Source organism: Gopherus flavomarginatus, chromosome 2 (assembly GCF_025201925.1).
Source record: "Gopherus flavomarginatus isolate rGopFla2 chromosome 2, rGopFla2.mat.asm, whole genome shotgun sequence".
In the NCBI taxonomy this organism is placed as follows: domain Eukaryota; kingdom Metazoa; phylum Chordata; order Testudines; family Testudinidae; genus Gopherus; species Gopherus flavomarginatus.
The window spans coordinates 224275670-224293885 of NC_066618.1; the positions used below are offsets into that span (position 1 = coordinate 224275670).

The 18216-nt window shown below is 43.4% G+C and overlaps 1 protein-coding gene across 24 annotated transcripts in view; it reads left to right on the forward strand.

Moving 5' to 3' along the window:
- Positions 1-18216, forward strand: part of DTNA (dystrobrevin alpha) — a 342834-nt gene that overhangs the window by 104551 nt on the left and 220067 nt on the right. The window contains exon 1 of one of the 24 annotated variants that reach the window (XM_050941965.1): positions 9448-9499. The exons of the other annotated variants lie outside the window; for them this stretch is intronic. The gene's annotated coding sequence lies outside the window, so the exon portion shown is untranslated. Of the gene's footprint in view, positions 1-9447; positions 9500-18216 lie in introns of those variants that run through there. 24 annotated transcript variants of the gene reach the window in all.

The following is an 18216-nucleotide window of genomic DNA, read 5'->3' on the forward strand; positions in this document are numbered from 1 at the left end:
TGTTTTTCCTTTAAACATCGTTCTGCATATCTGAGCTGTATCTCTGCTCTGTATCCCATGAGATCTGAGTCTTTTTGCTTTTAAGTTTTCCTTTGCTTTTGTAGTCAAATAACTGTCCTCATTCATTTCCTGCTTATTAGAAGCTCCAGACTTAGAAAATAGTTATGCATGCACCCACATAAATATCCTTTTTCGTTTGAGAACAATATTGAAATAGCATATGAGGGGAAAGATGTGTCTTTTCACTTCCTTCAACATGAGGCTGCTGCATACCTCTCTCCATCAATCTTCAGAGCTTCATGCATCTCTCTAAATAAATTCTCTATTGTGAAAACTGACTTTAAAATTTAATGCTTGGTGTCACTGTGCATTCTGCAGGCTTTTTAATGTTGTACTCCCCTTCCCAGCGTCCTGGCTAGCTGCTGCTACTCTCATGCCCTCTGTTATCTTGGGTGGTTCAGGTGTCTCAGGGAAGAGGTCGAAGGCGCACAGATCACCTCAAATGTGACCTCTGATCTGACCTCCTGCTGACTCCTTGAGAATCTGAGGCTTTGAATGGGGAGGGGTTGGCCTTAGACTCTACCATACTTTGTAGATATGCCTATGGGAAGAGAAGTGACTTGAGAGGGATTTGGCAGCACAAGTTTTCAGCAACAAGAAGATCATCTACTTAGTGGACATTGTGGCTTGTTTGTGATTTCCTTCTGATCCAGTAGGGTTACGTGGCTACCAACTCTTACCCCAAAACATATGCAGCCTTTGGCATGGTTTAACTTATCAGTCATCGCTCTGACACCTAAGGTTTCATACAGTATGTGGAGTACCAGAAGAGATGTGGCCATTTCAGAAAGGGACAGAGAATATGTATCTCTGTGGTTGCAAAGAGAGAAGCATCTGATGGCTTGAGGAAGACTGAGTTGGAGCTGCAGTTCTCTGGAGCCCAAAGAGAAGAAAGTGGACTACATAGAGTGCAGTGTACAATCATGATAATTTTGCCATTATCATCACGCCCAGGAACCACAGTAAGACACTCAAATCCTCTGGTGATGGGTCTGGTATAAAAGTGAATAGAAAATATTGCATCTGTTCTCTTAATATCTAACAAGAAACTAATAAGTTGACTGAATTCTATTTGCAGGCTAAATTCAGTTTCCAAGTGGACATTAGTAGGAGAAGTTAAAAATAAAAGTCCCAGAGTTTTAAATAATAAGACTGTAAACCTTGAGAGTGGCCTACTGTTATGCAAAATTTCTGAACTGTCATATTACGTGCATTCAGCAGCCCTTAAAAAGTAAAGCCCTACTGATTGTTATATTCACTGGGAAACAGGTTTAATCTCTCTAATATTGTTGTCTTTCTCGACCAACATTACACATCACTTTGTAGTAGTGACTTTACCTTAGGCTAGATGGTGGAGAGTGCAAAACTCCTGATTTCAATTAAAATTGATAGTGTGCATTATGCTGTAATACATGCTTCTTGTCACATGGAGTCCAACATTGCACTAAGGACTAAGCAATATAGATACCGTTTTCTTTTAGACATAAGAATTTAGGACTAGAAGGGATGTCCTGAGTCATCAAATCCAATCCCCTGCTGTTGCAGGCAATACTGTCATAATAATCTTGTTCATAAATTTATCAAACTCCATCTCGGATGTGTTTCTTCTCAAAAGTGTCATGGTAAACGCCATGAGTTAATTGGCATCACAGCAAAATATCTACCAAACCACTTCCTTTGAAGAATATCAGTAATCCATCTGATCTAATTTTTAGCTTTGCTGGAAGAATATAGTGTTTACAGTCCATGTACACAAAGGAACATAGACTAAGAGAACCTCTTCTTTGAAGCAGGATCTGTGCTTCCATACTTGAGTGTTTTTTTTCCTTACCTCAAATCTGTACCTATTCATTTAACAGCATCTGTTAGAGAAAAAGATACATGAACCTCCTTTAATGAGTCTTAGAGACCCTATTAAAGCTGAAACAACTTTTATGAGGCATGGCAGTTTTTTAGGAGGGTTGTAGCAGCCATCATCTAGATTTCCAAATTTGTCGTGTCTTCTTTGCACCTATATTTTAGACTATAAATTCTTTATGACTGTCTTTTATCTTTGGGGCTTGTATAGGCCCAGCATACTGTCATTGCTAAACAAATAGGCCAGAATTTTGTGTTGGGGGGTGAGATTGTGGCTGCCTTCATTTTTGGGTACCCAACCTGAAACAACTTGGCATGGACTTATTTTTTTAATAAAGTAACATAAAACAGGGAGCTTAAAGGATATGAAACTGATCCCTATCAAAGTGATTTTTAGCCCAAAGCACCCTTCTCAGGACTCTCACAAATTTATTGCTGTTGAAACATTAAAAGTCATTGTGGATGGACTCTACTTGAAATTGTGTGGGGTAGTGATGTTTCTTTCTGTTATGGCAGACCCCTGAGGATTTTTGCTGTGGAAGTAGATCTTTGTGGAGGTGTCTGTCTACAATCCAGTCAGACAGTAGCATGACCATTTTTGGGGCACTGTAGCCATGCAGTGAATCATCCCTGCGGCACCTCCTACTAGTTGTCCAGAGCATTAGCTCTTCCAGCCTCTGGAGCACCATCTGCAAGCCGGTGTCCCACTTTCGCTTGGCCCCCTGTGTCCCTCCCGGACCCGGTGCCTCTTTATCTGGAGTGCTGCCCCCTGGCAGTACACTGCTCAGTCTCAGGGTCTCCCCTCCCCAGGGAACCCCCATCCCCGTATCTCCAGCTGACCTCAGTCGAAAGCTACTGCCAGTCCCTAACTAGCCCCTGCACCCTGGGCAGACTGCAGTGTCAGCCACTCATCATAGGCAAGGTTGGATCTGGACCTGCTGCCTCTCTCTGCAACCCAGTGCCTCTCTGGGGCCTTGGACAAGGCCCTGCAGCCTGGGGAGTTGCCAGCCTGGAGCTCCCCAGCCCCTCTGGCCTTTCCCAGCCCTACCTCACTTTAGCACCCTCAGCTTCCCAGCAGCCAGTCCCCCCTCTCTCTCTGAAGGCAGAGAGAGTCTGTGTGTGCTTCTGGCCCACTGCCCTCTTACAAGGGCCAGCTGGGCCCTTATTAAGCCAGCTACAGCTGTGGCTGCTTCCCAGTCAGCCCAGCTTTCAGAGCTACAGCCCTCTCCAGGGCTGCTTTTACCCCTGCAGCCCTCTTTAAGGGCTGATTTCAAGCCCTTCAGGGCAGGAGCGAGTGACCACCCCGCTACAGGCACCTCTAATCCCTTCTGCAGCGTGAGGGAGACTCTGGCACACATGTACTTAGAGTGCACCAGGTTGCAGCCCTATACCAGCTCCTCACAAATATTCTGTTAAGTTTCTGGCTGCACTTTTCCCCTCACCTGCTTCTCTATGCATTCCCTATCCGTGGCCCCACAAAGTCATGACTCCTCCTGATCAACCTCCTCCTGGCCCTGGCTAAGATGGCCATCTACGCAACCAGGGAGAGGAGGTTGGCCGATGGAGACTCCGGTGACTGTGGGGCTTGTTTCCGATCCTTAGTCCGTTCACGTATCCGGGTGGAGTTCCTCTGGGCGGCGTCCACTGGCTCCCTTGACGCCTTCGATGAGCAGTGGGCGCTGTCCGGGGTTCTCTGCTCAGTGTCCCTGTCAGGCTCCCTTCTTATGACCCTCTGACCGCACTCCTATCCCTGTTCTTTTATTAGTTGTCCCCCGAAATCAGTTGGGTTCTGAGGTCCTGTAGATCCTCCCCTTAGGCTGGGGGGGATCCTTTAGCATTGGGCGGGCTTCCGCCCACCCAGTTCCCAGAAACCCAATAGGTACAGGCACCTTTAATCCCTTCTGCAGCGTGAGGGAGACTCTGGCACACATGTACTTGGAGTGCACCAGGTTGCAGCCCCTATACTGGCTCCTCACAAATATTCTGTTAAGTTTCTGGCTGTACTTTTCCCCTCACTTGCTTCTCTATGGACTCCCTATCCGTGGCCCCACAAAGTCACGGGTCCTCCTGGTCAACCTCCTTGTAGCGAGGAGGCCTCACTCCCCGCCGCGCCTAAGAGGGACAAGCCAAAACAGGCGTAGCAGTGGGCGGAGCCATCACCACCTGTCCCCGCCCCCCGGAAGTCATGACGCGGGACAGGAAGTATAAAAGCCCAGCCCCGGTGCTCAGTTGGTGGGAGGCTGCTGGAGAGGACAGATGCTGGTGCCTGAGCTACTGCAGGGCCCAGCTTGCCCCGTGCTCGGTACCCGGAAGAGTGCTGGCCTGACCTGCCCCGTATCTGGAGGAGCGCTGGCCTGACCTGCCCTGTGCTCGGTACCCAGAGGAGCTGCCTGAGCTTCCTGACGCCCGGCATCTAGAGGAGCTGCCTGAGCTTCCCCACGCCTGGTACACAGAGGAGTGGCCTGGACTTCCCAACGCCCGGTACCCTGAGGAACCTATGGTCTGGGACCCACCGGACAGCATCGGCGGATGGAAGGTACCCAGTGAGGGGGAGATTGGAAGTAGCCCGGGGGTAGCTGACCCCAGTCAGGCTGTAGATATACCTGAGCCTATGTCAGTGTGTTGCGGCCAGGACCCCCACTGACTGCAGCGGATCCTTGCTGCTGCTAGGGCCCCGGGCTGGGATGCAGTGGAGTAGGAGGGCCTGTGTCCCCCCTGCCACCCTTCCCCCCGGGCTGAGGAGACCTTTTGTACCGGTTACCTTGCTGTTCAGCCCCTGCTCGCGGGCCGACTCGTAGCTGTGTTTGTTGCCCCGCCCTGAGCCTGGGCTTGGGCTGTACAAGCCACAACTGTGTTTGCTCAGCCCAGCTAAGAGGCCTGAGCTTGAACTGCTTGGGGCCCTGCCCACTCCAGGACCCAGTTTATAAACTCACTGATTGCTGCTCAGCCCTGCCTGAGAGCCTGAGCTTATTAACTCTGGGAAGCCAGACTATTGCTGCTCAGCCCTGCCTGAGGGCCTGAGCCTATTAATCCGGGGAAGCCCGACTATTGCTGTTCAGCCTTGCAGAGGAAGGCCCGAACTCCCCAGCGACTCAGCGTTGTTGCCTCAACCCTGAAGCCAAGGGACCGGGCTGACAGCATGTGGTGAGCCGGTGTGGCTCCCCTCCGCCTCTCAGGGAGGGTTGAGCCCCGGTTCCACCCTTCTACACTCCTCCTGGCCCTGGCTAAAACTAGGGAAAGGAGGTTGGCCGATGGAAACTCCTGTGACTGTGGGGCCTGTTTCCGATCCTCTGTCCGTTCACGTATCTGGGCAGAGTTCCTCTGGGTGGCATCCACTGGCTCCCTTGATACCTTCAAGGAGCAGTAGGCGCTGTCCAGGGTTCTCTGCTTGGTGTCCCCATTAGGATCCCTTGTTTTGACCCTTTTGACTTATTTCATTAGTTGTCCCCTGAAATCAGTTGGTTTCCAGGTCCTGTAGATCCTCCCCTTAGGCTGGGGGGGGTTCCTTCAGCCCACTTCCCAGAACCCAATAGGTACAAGCACCTTTACATAATATTCAAACTGCATAAGGATGATCTGTCATTGTAAATAAAAGTTCGTATATTTTCAAAGAATTACTTGTAGCATTTTTCACTAAATTCTTGTATTCTAATATCAAAGAATCCCTAGATAATAAAGTACACTGCTTTTTATTAAAATAAAAATAACCTGAGACATATCCCTAGCCTCTGTTTGCTATATACTGGGAATGAGTCACAGGGGATGGATCACTTGATGATTACCTGTTCTGTTCATTCCCTCTGAAGCACCTGGCATTAGTCACTGTCAGAAGACAGGATACTGGGCTAGATGGGCCTTTGGTCTGACCCAGTATGGCCGTTCTTATGTTCTTATGTAAGTACCAGGAACACTCTCAGTCCAAAGTCATAATTGATTGAAACCCATGATGGTATCATTTTTTATTTCATGAGGGGCACATTCTTGCATAAGAACATCCATACTGGGTCAGAATGAATAGAACAGGGCAATTATTTAGTGATCCACACCCTGTCATCCAATCTCAGCTTCCAGCAGTCAGAGGTTTAGGAACACCCACAGCATGGGGTTGCATTCATGACCATCTTGGCTAATAGCCATTGATGGAGCTATCCTCTAGGAACTTATCTAATTTCTTTTTTGAACCTAGTTATGCTTTTGGCCTTCACAACAGGCCTTGGCAACGAGTTCCACAGATTGACTGTGCATTGTGTGAAGTAGCATTTCCTTAGTATGTTTTAAACTGGCTGCCTATTAATTTCATTGGGTGACCTCCTTGTTCTTATGTTATGTGAAGGGATAAATAACATTTCCCTGTTCACTTTCTCCCACACCATTCATTATTTTATAGACCTGTATCATACCCCCCTTTAGTTGTCTCTTTTCTAAATTGAACAGCCCCAGTCTTTTTAATCTCTCCTCCTATGGAAGCTATTCCATGCTCTTCTCTGGACCTTTTCTAATTCCAATACAACCGTAGATTCTTAACCTTAGTATCATGTTTGAGTCCCTTCCTCAGATATTTAAAGATCTGGATGACTGAAGGAGTGTGGAGTAGTATAAAATGGTATAATAAATGGTATTGTCAGAAGCTACTTCAAAGGCCAGCATAAGGCCATAAGGCACTTAGTGCTGGCCTAACTCATCTCCCTTTGCATTCAGAGGTAAAACACGCATTTACAGTGTGAACAGAGTTGGGCATGTGATGAGTGCTTTTGAAAATCTCACTTGAAATGTATAGTTGTATGATAAATCTTAATCAATTTTATAACTTCTTCGATTTCCTATTGGAATTATTCACAGCAAATAGAGTTTAAGCGAGACATAAGTACTGTGTAAGCCTTGAGCTTGCTGTCTACACAGGAGTAAGCTACACCACAAATGCTTAGCATATTACACCACAGAGAGGGTCATGAAATATTGAGGGAGAAACACAGCAACTGGTAGGTGAACACATGCAGACTAAGGGAAACATTAAGGTAAAAATGTCATTAAGTAATTCCAACCTGTGAGTTAATTTTTTTTTCTATTTACTTGAGGTAAAGAGTTTTAGGATTTTCTTACAAAGGCTCTTTCTGGGGCTGGAATTGGAACATAACTCCAAATGTCTTTGCCTTCTTGTGCAATAAAGCACACACTAGCTGTATGATGGACCTAAACCTCCAGACAGTTGCAAAGAGACACGGTGCCTTCTGTCCTCTTGTACCATAATTCCACACTTGATGGTCACTGAAAAGAACAGTCTAATAAAGAATAAAACAAACAAGGTGGTTCTAATTACTCTCCTGTGTATTTCAAGATGTTGCTTTCAAACTCTACTGCAGATTGTAATAGATAGTTTCATAAGTCTGGGCAAACTGCCTCCCATAGCAGTTGCCCAGAGTTAAGTTGGAACAAATCTTCAGTGAGAAATGCCAGGTCTCAGCTTGATCACTTGTCTTTTGTCAGAGAGAATTTTGCTATCAGCAGGATTTTTTAGAAGACATTATGGATTTGCTTTCAAAATCCATGAAAACATTCACCAGGAAATCTTGTCACTGAATGAAAGAGTTATCTCTTGGGCCTAGCAATATTGTAAGTACTCTGCTGTAAATGACTGAAGTCTTAATTGGTTTTAGCTTAGAGTATATATTTTCAGAGGCTCATACACCGTCTGTTTTCATCATAGTATTTCCTAATTAGAAATCCCTAGTTCATACTTTCTGATTCTTAGTTCTGCTTCTGTATTCAACACTCTTAGCTTCCAGTAAGACACTCTTTTAAAAATATATACACCTCTATCCTGATATAACACAATCCAATATAATACAAATATGGATATAATGTGGTAAAGCAGTGCTCTGGGGGGGCAGGGCTGCACACTCTGGTGGATCAAAGCAATTTCAATATAACGCAGTTTCACCTATAATACGGTAAGATTTTTTTGGCTCCCGAGGACAGCGTTATATCGAGGTAGAGGTGTATTTAGTTTTCAATTTCATTTATATTAGAGAACCTCTCTTATAGGAAAAGCATAGCATTCACTGACTGCTAGACTGCTGGAATTAATGGTGTTCCAAATTCCTGTTCATCTGGAATTGTAGGGATTTTTTCAGTTCATGAACAGTAATCTGGACTTGTATTTTCAGTGCACATAACATATTGATGTGGTATTTTAAATAGCTGTATCTAGTATTGCTTTCCCAAGTTGTGGGATATAATTGGTACATGTATGCTAATAAATAATTTTGAAGGGGAAAATTGCCTTTAGAATTAGATTGAACTTCCAGGGATTTTTAGACTATAGATAAAAGGTCAAATTCTGACTGGAGCTTCACATGGGCATAGATCAGAAAAGTCAGAGCTGAGAAACTCACAGAATGAACATTATCTGCAACAGTTTTTTAATTACTCTTTAAAGGCCATTATTTGGGAAAGCACATATGCATGTGCTTAACTTTCATTAACTCCACATGAGTCAGGGTATGTCTACTTTCCAAAAAAAGACGTATTATTCACTCAGTGTTAGCTAATCCCTGTTAGCTAATTTGGGTTAAAACAGCAGTGAAGATTTAGCAACCCAGCTTTTAACTTGGGTTAGCAGCTCAAATTCAGTTCCAAGCTCCCCTGTAGGCTTTAACTCAACTTGTTAACATGAGTTAAAAGCCAAGTTCCTGTGTCTTCACAGCTTTTTTAACTCAAGTTAGCTAACCTGGACCAGGTAACCTGAGTGAGGAATATCTTTTTTGCAGTGTGGACATACCCAGAAGCACATACTTAAAGTTAAGCACATTTTTAAAAGTTTTCCTGGCACAGCTTTCCTTTCTTAGCCATTTTACCCACTGTATTGAAATCTGAAAATTTTTTTGGTTGGGTCATTAGTTGGGCATCCCAGTCTACATAATTGGACCATACTGAAGCAATCAGAGACCACACTGATGGGCATGGTGTAAAAGCTGTAATAAAATAGAGTATTTCTAATTCTTCCTGACTCATTAAGATGTATGTACTGTGCCCGGAAATGCTTTCTTTATGCTCCTGCTACAAGGTTTCACAGGGTAACTCTTTAAGAGGGAAGAGACCAATACACCTTTGATTGATTAGTTGAGCCCCGTTTGGCTATAAGAGAAGGCACCTGGGGACTAGAGTGGGGAGGCTAGGTGAGTCTGTCAGAAATGGGGTAGAATGTGAGTGAGAGTAGATATAGGATTTTCACTACTTGTTCTCTAGGAACAAGGAAAGAAACAAAAAGCTCTGGGTAACAGGAGCAGGTATATCAGGAGGCTCCATGGGAGTGGCTGTGATTAGACCTGCTAACCCTTCAGGATGTTCCTGGAGTCTTCAGGAAGTAAAGAGTAATCTTTAATTAAAGATTATGTTATGAAACCTCCAGGAATATGTCCAACCAAAATTGGCAACCCTTGCTGTGATCGTCGCTTGGGAGTTGCGGCAGAGGGAATCTGCTGGGGAGGTGCTCTAGGGAGAAAGTTGTAGCAGGGGGCTCAGTTTACAGAGCATAGAGGGAAGAATCCTGCAATAAGCTCTGAAGATAGAAGGACTGAGAGAGGTAATGCGGAGGGGGGGGAACCCTGGGAGCTGTAGCCCTGGGTGTGCTGGGAAGCTGGCTTTTGTTTGTTTGACTATATTTGGGTACAAAACTGCCATAGCCAGAGTCTTTTTCTAGGCAATGTGTCATTTGTGGGATGGGGACAAACTAGGACCTTACAGGTCCCCATTTTAGATTGATTAAAATCAATTAAATCAGTAGTATAATTATAAAAAAAATCATAGTGAAGTTTTTTTACAAAAATGGATTTTTTTTTTAAATTTAACTGAATGATCAGGATAGTTTTATACATTTCTTTAGTGTAAATCACAAATTAATTTGATATTTAACTTTGATATTGTTATGCTTTGGTCTAAAACTTTCTGTTTAGTTTGCAAATATTTTCATCCCCTTAAGACATTTTAATTTTTCTTTAACTTTGATACGGTAGCTGTGGTTTCTGGTTTAATGCCCATTATTTTATATATGTATCACTAATTCAAGAAAACAGTGGTAAAACTTACCCTTGATGTTTTCATAATAGGATGCATAGTGCCTGTAAGATACCATCACTGGCTTCTTTAAAGTTACAAACAGAGCAGAACTGTTGAATCAGAACTTGCTCCACACCCTAATATGGATATAAAATGTATCTGGCCTCAGAATTTGAGTACTAGCCTGCCAGAATTTCAGTTTGGACCATTCTAAGCAGTAAACAAAACTGTATAATAGTCTAAATAGACTGTCCATTCCCTACGTTGGTAGTGGCTTATCATTTATTGACTTGAACTGCATGAGTTTTAATTTTTTTCAAAATAGTGAGGTCATTTTTTTTCAGACTTTTGTTGTTGTCGCTGAGTGCTCATTGCACACTTGTACTGTTAAGAGTGGTGTGTGTTTGGGGGTGTGTGTGTGTGGCTGTTGTTGTTGTTGTTGTTGTTTTTTGTTTGTAGTACAAAATTCCTTGGGTAAAATTCTAGCTCCATTCTGATCCATGTAACCCCTTATTGGGCTACAGTTTTTGGCAGTTACAAACATGCTCCCTTTTTAGAGTGTTCCCTACAGGATGAAGTCTATGCTTTTCAACCTCTTACAGCCTATTATATTAGAACAGTACTACTTGGTTAGAACATACTGGAAATGCAAGTTGGTTTGTTTTCCTTAAGAATGTTCTAACTCCTGTTAGCTGGTTCTCCTGAACATTGATGCAAATTATTTTATCTTTTAAAATATCGGATTATCTGAGTCTTCCAATGTTAACAAGTACTAAAGAAGTCTATTTAAAAACAAAATGTGTATCTCCTACATAAAAACACATTTGGTGGAATACTTCTGTGGGAGAGCTAGGTTAGATTCCCCGATTCTGGCCTCTTGCTCTACAGCAGGGTTTCTCAGCCCATGGATAAGGACCCAACGCTGGGTCACCAGAATGTTTCAAAGGGCTGTGTGACAGCTTCTGTCACAGGGGTCTGGCTGGGCTCGCCTTTCTCCTCCAGACACTGCAACCTCTGGGGGTCCCAGAGCCAGTTAGGTTTGGCCTAGCCATCATGATGATGGGAGCCAGGGTAGGCCAAATTTGAATGAGTGGCACTGCACCCCAAGAGCCAGGTCACAACTACACTTGCACAAATTTGGTCCAGTCAGGGGGATGGGGCCAAATTTCAGCAGAGCTGCAACTCTGGAGGTTGCAAAGCCTGGAGTGGAGAGCCAAACTCAGCCAGCCCCACAGCACAGAAGCTGCAGGAGTCACCACTGTGGGGTGAGTGCTGGGCAGGACCCAACCCCCCGCAAGGCAGGATCTGACCAAAACCACCCCAGGGCCTCCACCCCCAGACTATTTTCTGCATTGTAACAGGCCATAAACATTTACAAATGGGTCCTGAGCCCGAAAAGGTTGAGAGCCACTGGTCTATTGGATGATTGATGGAGAGAATTTCAGCCACCACTCTGCAGCAAACCTCACTAGCTGATTTTAACAATTAACATTTACTCTAAGGAGAGTTCTGCCGTGATGCAGAGCTTGCATATTGTAGCCTGTGTGTAAAATGTCATTAAAAAGTAATTGGAAAGACCCTCAAAGATCCTTCAACAAAGACCCTTGACAACTTCATTGGTGAGGTCATTACCAACCTCATGTGTTTTAATGGCTTGAGGGAACTCCCTCTATTTCCCCTTTTTATTCAATGTCCTCCTTTCATAGACCTTAAATTGCTATGGCCTTCTCTCTCTTGAGCAGGGGTAGACAGTTCTCTCTCCAGATCTCACCTGTACTTTTCAGTTTAACTGGCCTGTGGGGGTTGCTAGAAGATGGCACAAGTTGCTTCTGCCCTGAGTGCTAAATGAATTGCCTCCTCAGAGTTTCCAGTCTTTGCTGACTCTGGCAGTACGGAACTCCCAACTGTGATCCTCTGCAGGGTAACGTCCTGGATGGCCCTAAATAATGTGCTTTATTGAATGGCAGTAGTCATTTTAATTCTGGGGTTTATCACTTTTTGTAATTGACCATGTCTTTTGAGCACCTTAGCATGTCATGAGCGGCAACAATGGGATCATTATTTAAAGAACCTAATCACTGCTAAGGTTGAATTTGAGATAAAAGAACAAGAGCTTAAACCAGAAGAAAATACCTGTACATCTCTACTGAGATCCTCTCTGAGACAGAAAATGTGGTCTTTCCCTCTCCATCCCTTATATGATTGAATATTTTGGTGACTGGGAATACATTTCATCATAATATTGTAGGGATGGAAGGCGTTCTAGAGGTCATCTAGTCCACCCCCCTGTCCTTGACAGTATTTGTCTAACCTGTCATTAAAAACCTCCAAGGATGGGGATTCCACAATGTCTCTTGCTAATGTAGTCCAGTTCTTATCTAGCCTTACTGCCAGGAAGCTTTTTTTTCCTAATCTACCCTAAATCACCCTTCCTGAAAATTAAGCTGATTACTTCTTGACCCACCTTCAGTGAACATGGAGAGTAATTGATCACCATCCTTTTGATAACAGCCCTTAACATAGTTGAAGACTGTTAATCACGTTCCCCCTTAGTCATCTTTTTTTCAAGATTAAACATGCCTAGTTTTTTTTAACCTTTCCGCAGAGGTCAGATTTTTCTAAAACTCTTTTTTTATAATTTTTGTTGCTCTGCTCTGGACTCTTTCCAATTTGTTTACATCTTTCTTAAAGTATGGTGCCCAAAACTGGATATAGTACTCCAGCTCAGGCCTCACTGGTGCAGAATAGAGTGGAAGAATTGCCTTCCGTGTCTTACATATGACACTCCTTTTAATATACCCTAGAATTGAGTCTTTTGCATCTGTATCACATTGTTGGTTCATTTAATTTGTGATGCACTATAATCCTCAGATCCCTTTCTGCAGAACTACTGCCTTGCCAGTTGTTATCTATTTTATATTTATGCATTTGGTTTTTTCCTTCTGAAATGTAGTATTTTTCACTTGCCTTTTGTTTTTAATTTCCTTTATTTTAAACTTTTTCCTGTTAAAGAAGAAATTAATTAACCCTGGATAATATGTTAAATATTTTATAGGGATGATGTCGTAACTATAAAGGGAAGGGTAACAACCCTCCTGTATACAATACTATAAAATCCCTCCTGGCCAGAGGCACCAAAATCCTTTTACCTGTACAGGGTTAAGAAGCTCAGGTAACCTGGCTGACCCAAAGGACCAATAATGGGACAAGTGTCAGGTCAGGATACTTTCAAATCTTGGGGGCGGGGGAGGGGAGAGAGAGGCTTTTGTTTGTGCTCTTTGTTTCTGGTGGTGTTCGCTCTTGGGACTAAGGGGGACCGGACATCAATCCATGTTCTCTAAATCTTTCTGAACAAGTCTCTCATATTTCAAACTTGTAAATAACAGCCAGGCAAGGCATATTAATTTATCTTTGTTTTCTCAGCTTGTGAATTTTACCTTTGCTAAAGGGAGGTTGATCCCTGTTTTGTTGTAACTTTGAAACTAAGGCTAGAGGAGGTTCCTCTGAGAACTTTGAATCTGCTTTCATGCGGGTCCCCATATCTGTACCCTAGAGTTCAAAGTGGGGAAGGAACCCTGACAGATGGGTATGTATTGTTTGTGATTGCCAATGACTTCAGTGGGCTTTGAATCAGGCCCTTAGAATGTAAACACTTTGGGCTAGAGACCTGTCTTCCATGTCTTTTCTGTGAAGAGCCTAGCCAACTTGTGGGCGCTGTAAAATAAATAATGGAGTGCAGCTCATTTGCTTTTCGAGTCCCTGCATCATAATACCTGTACATTGTATTGTATTCCTGTTGCCCAACCATCATTAACTTTTTCTAAAGCACAGTGTCTTTCATAATGATTTATGTTAGGGTTTTCATTTCTGTTTCTACCCTAAGCATTGATTCTGCAAAGATTTATGCATGTGCTTAACTTTAAGCATATAAATAACCCCAATGTGGTTAGGAATTGTTTGAGTGCTTTTGTTTAAAAGACAGCTGCTTCTCTCCCAAAACTCTTACACCAAAGGTATTTGAACCAAAGCAGGCGGCTAGTAGGTGCTGCCATTCTCTGACAATCCCATTAGCAGCATTGGCTGTTTCTGAGGCCTCTTACAAGAGAACAAAATAACCAATCAGTCTGTAAGAATACTCTTCTATAATCTCCATCCTTAATTATGTGACAGTGTAGAGGGTATCATGCAGAATTTAGTGTTGTTAATCATCCACCAGTACACTACACCCTTGCTATAATGCCCCTCGTAATTAACGAATCTTCGGCTATAATGAACCCAGTCCCGGGATTGCATCTGTGGCATGGCGGGGGGCTGAGAGCTCCTTGGGGCACGGTGTGGGGGGGGAGGCTCACCTTGTCAGCCCCCATCCCCTCTGCAGCAGTGCTCTTTTGCTATAACAAACCCCTGGCTATAATTAACAAATTCCTTGGATCCCCAGGGCTTTGTTCTAGCAGGAGTGTACTGTAGTTATCAGTGAGTAAAACTAGTGTAAAAAAATGGGGCTTACATTGAGTTCTGAAGGTGGTGGGATCCATTCTGATACACAGTGGGAGGAAGCAGCAAGACAGTGGCCAACCAAACCCTTTGGTGAGAGAAGTGGGTATTTTGTAACTGTGATGGAGCCTCTACCCCACACTGGCAGAGAAGGGGTTAACAAAACCTGGGGAGGCTGTGCAGGAAGCAGCCAATAGGAGAGGGGCTGTGAGGAACGGCCAATCAAGGTCTAGCAGACCCATATAAAAAGAGCTGCAAGGCAGAGCACCCCATCAGTTGCTGCTGGTAGCCCAGGGGAGTACGGACTGCTTCCCTGGAGGGCTGAGAGAACTCTAAGCAACTTGGACAGAGCAGTAGCTAGTTCCTGGGACTGAGCAGCTGAGGCCCTGAGGTGAAGGCCCCAGCACCTTCTTCACCATGGGGAAGTGATCCAGAGAAACGAAACAGTAGCATTGACAGGCTCAGGTTACAGAGGTGCAGCAGGAGGCTGCTATTTACTGGGTCCCCAGGTTGGTCCCCGGACTCGTGGGCAGGCCTGGGTACTCCCTCACCCACCACTGAGGAAGTGGCTGGACTGTTGGACAGAAATACCATCCCCCACCCTCCCCTGGATGACCTAGCCAGAAGGCTGACTTGAGAAGAGGATGCTGCAGTTATGGGAGCTGAGAGAGGAGCCGTAGGTGGGAGCAGAGACAGACTGCTGATGTGGAGACACTGGACATGGGTGTTGCCCTTGAGCTACCCCCTAGCATGACAAGGAGGAGGCGCCAGTATGTTGGTGAGGGCTGCACCCTATGACAGTAACTCTTCATAATCATTTTGATTTATTTAGCTTTCTTCCCACTAACACTTTCATATATTCTCCAAACTGTAGTTGGGAAACTTGAACCTTTATTACCTTATCTTAAAGGGACCTCATGAAGTCATGATGCCTAACATTCAGATATGGTGAAAACCTCTTCCATCCCTAGAGATTTGGTTAGTAGGATAGTGTAATTTCCATTCTTAGTTTTCTTTGAGGGAATAGTGACCTGTTTCTGAACATTCTACAACAATAGCTCATAAGAGACTTTTAAAATAAGAATTCTTGAAGGGGTACCAGTATCCTGAACTAAAGAAACACTTTCTCAAGTTGCCTTTTCAACTTTTTGTTTTTTGTTTAGTTTAATCATCTTGAAGGGGACTAGAAATTCACTCTTTAAATAACTCTCTTACATTGCAAGTTTAAATATAAATGTTCTGTTCACCTCATCTCTGATAGTGTTCTTATTAAGGTAAGGTGTGTAGCCTTGGATAGTTAACCAAAGACTTCTAAATCTGTGAAAACTCTTTTTGTAAAGATATACTTGCTAACATTTTCTCACCATAAAATTTTAAGTAGAACTGATTCAAAACTACAAAAGCAGTGAAATGTTGAAATGCTTCCTTCTGCCTATAGTTAGCTGGGTTTCCTAGTATGCTAGAAGATGGACTGTGCTTTCACTAAGTCATAGATGTTTTCAAATATTCATTAGTTATTTGTATTGTCATTAGTTTATCACAGTGTTAACTGTGTGTGTATTTTGTCTGATTAGAGTTTTCTAAGAGTATTTTCACTTTCCATTTTAATACTCTTGCAGTAGTCATGCCTTAAGTGTCCAAGCAGAGGTGGAAATAAACTATATGTTTGGAACTGCATGAGAGAGTCACTTGGTCAGTTTTTTAAATTTAATTTTCCGAACATCACCACAGTAGCTCATTAAAAATCAATGAATTATTTATTATCCTTCATTTCACTGCAGTTGGATAATAAAAGGGATTGTGATGTCTCTGGTCAATACTCACCTTTTTTTCCTGAACTTCTGTGTCACTGAACAATCCTGATGCATCTTTTAACCACCTACTGAGGTTGCTTTCTTTTCTTTGTTTTCTCTTCTGTCGAGTAGTGTCAGAAGCAATTAAATGACACATACGGTCTTCCTGAATGTGTGGGATGATTTGTAAAGTATGTGTTAAAAATAGAAGTAAATATTGGTTAATTTTTAGAGAAGATTTTCTGCCAATCTTAAAATTGGTTTTTAGACTTTTTTTATTAGCTTATTCCAACTAATTAAGAATCTAATATCATACCTACATTTGGAATAATATTCTTGTGGTTATGTGTAGGCTGTCTATCCCTGGATATATCCATGGTGTATACTCAAGGCCCAGAACTGAAGGAATAACAAAGGCCTTGTTGAATTTGTTTTTGAACAGCACTTATTGATGAACAGGACTCAGATAAAGGAATTAATTGGCCTAAATTCTTAGTTTACTGTCTGCTCAATGTAAGGGCAGTGTGTAGCTGTGCTAACCTGTGAGCAGAGCAGGGAAAGAAATCATGCCTCGGCCCCCCTTCCTTGCTCTGAGTACGGAGTAGTGATTGGCTCCTTGCCCTCATATATAGCAGAGGAGTAGTGTCTGGGTGGGTGGTGGTTTTACCCACACCCAGCCACATGCTTGAGAAGCAAGGATGAAGATGGGAGAGGAGTCTACGCAAGGGTGAAGGAAACTGTTGCACAAGTACCAAACTCATTTCAAGTTAACAAATTAAAAAAAAGGCAAGGGCATGGCTGAATGACCTCTGCTTGTGAAGGACACGGACTTCCAGTGAGCGGAATGAAACAGATGACTTTGAAGGACTTCGTGCTAGTTTTCAGCTTTCCCCTCTTGTCAGCTGACATGTATCTTCTTGTCATGAGACAGATGTTTGTTCTAGTCATCCTGAAACCCTGAGACATTCAAAGGCCCAGGTTCTTTCAGTCACACTTGAGAAATCCTTTCTTAATGAAAGAGGTGCAGTGTGTCTGGGTCTGGGATGCTGCAGTTTTAGCAGCCTGTTCTAGGAAATTGGGGGTGGGGGTGGCTTCCTGGTCATTGAGAGGTACCTCCTTAATTCTGTTTTGCTAATAGTCAGGTCCACTTCATCTTGCTGTCTCAAACTCTTTAATAGGCTAGTTGAAGGGTTTCTATATGAAACTCTCCCCTCTACATCTTTAGTTCTCACCATCTTTAGACTGATTTTTTTCTTTTCTTTTTTGTTTTCAAAGGTGCCTTCTCCAAGGCCCTGGCAGTTGGCTGTGACTTGCTTTCAATCCTCTTTCCTGCTTTGCAGTGCACTAACTAATAAAGACCTTCCTTTATCTATACTGTAAGCACTGCAGTGAGTGATTATAATTTTCATTGTCAAGTTCTAATAACTATGGTCAGTCTTCTGCTTCTTCCAGGGCTTATAACAGAGCTCTTACTACTCCCTTTGAAGTAGCTCAGTAGTGAGCAGTCCCTTGCAGCCAAAATTGTTCTTATATCCTGTTGAAAGCGTGACAGAAATGCCTGTTAGTGATCACTAGCATAAGGCAGGCTCTGAATGAGCTCTCCCCTGCCATCTGTTGATGAACTGGCGGGGAAAGACTTCAGGAGCAGTCTGTATATGCATAGAAACATCTACTTTGCTGAAGTGATCAATGGACAAATTCACTTTGCAAAAGTGATCAATTCAGGGTTAAAATTCACTTTAGTCTTGAACAAGGGGAAGTGAAATGTTATCCTTATTGTATGATTAAAGGGAAGCAGCACTGTACTTAACATGCCCTACCTGAGTGGGTCATCCTAATAGCCTGACTTACTAAGCAAGGGGCAAAGAAGCCAAATCCAAGTGAAAGTCAGTGGGGATGGGGACAGATGGTCCTTTGGACTCTGTTCAAAGAGTCCCAAGTACCATTTAACCCTTCC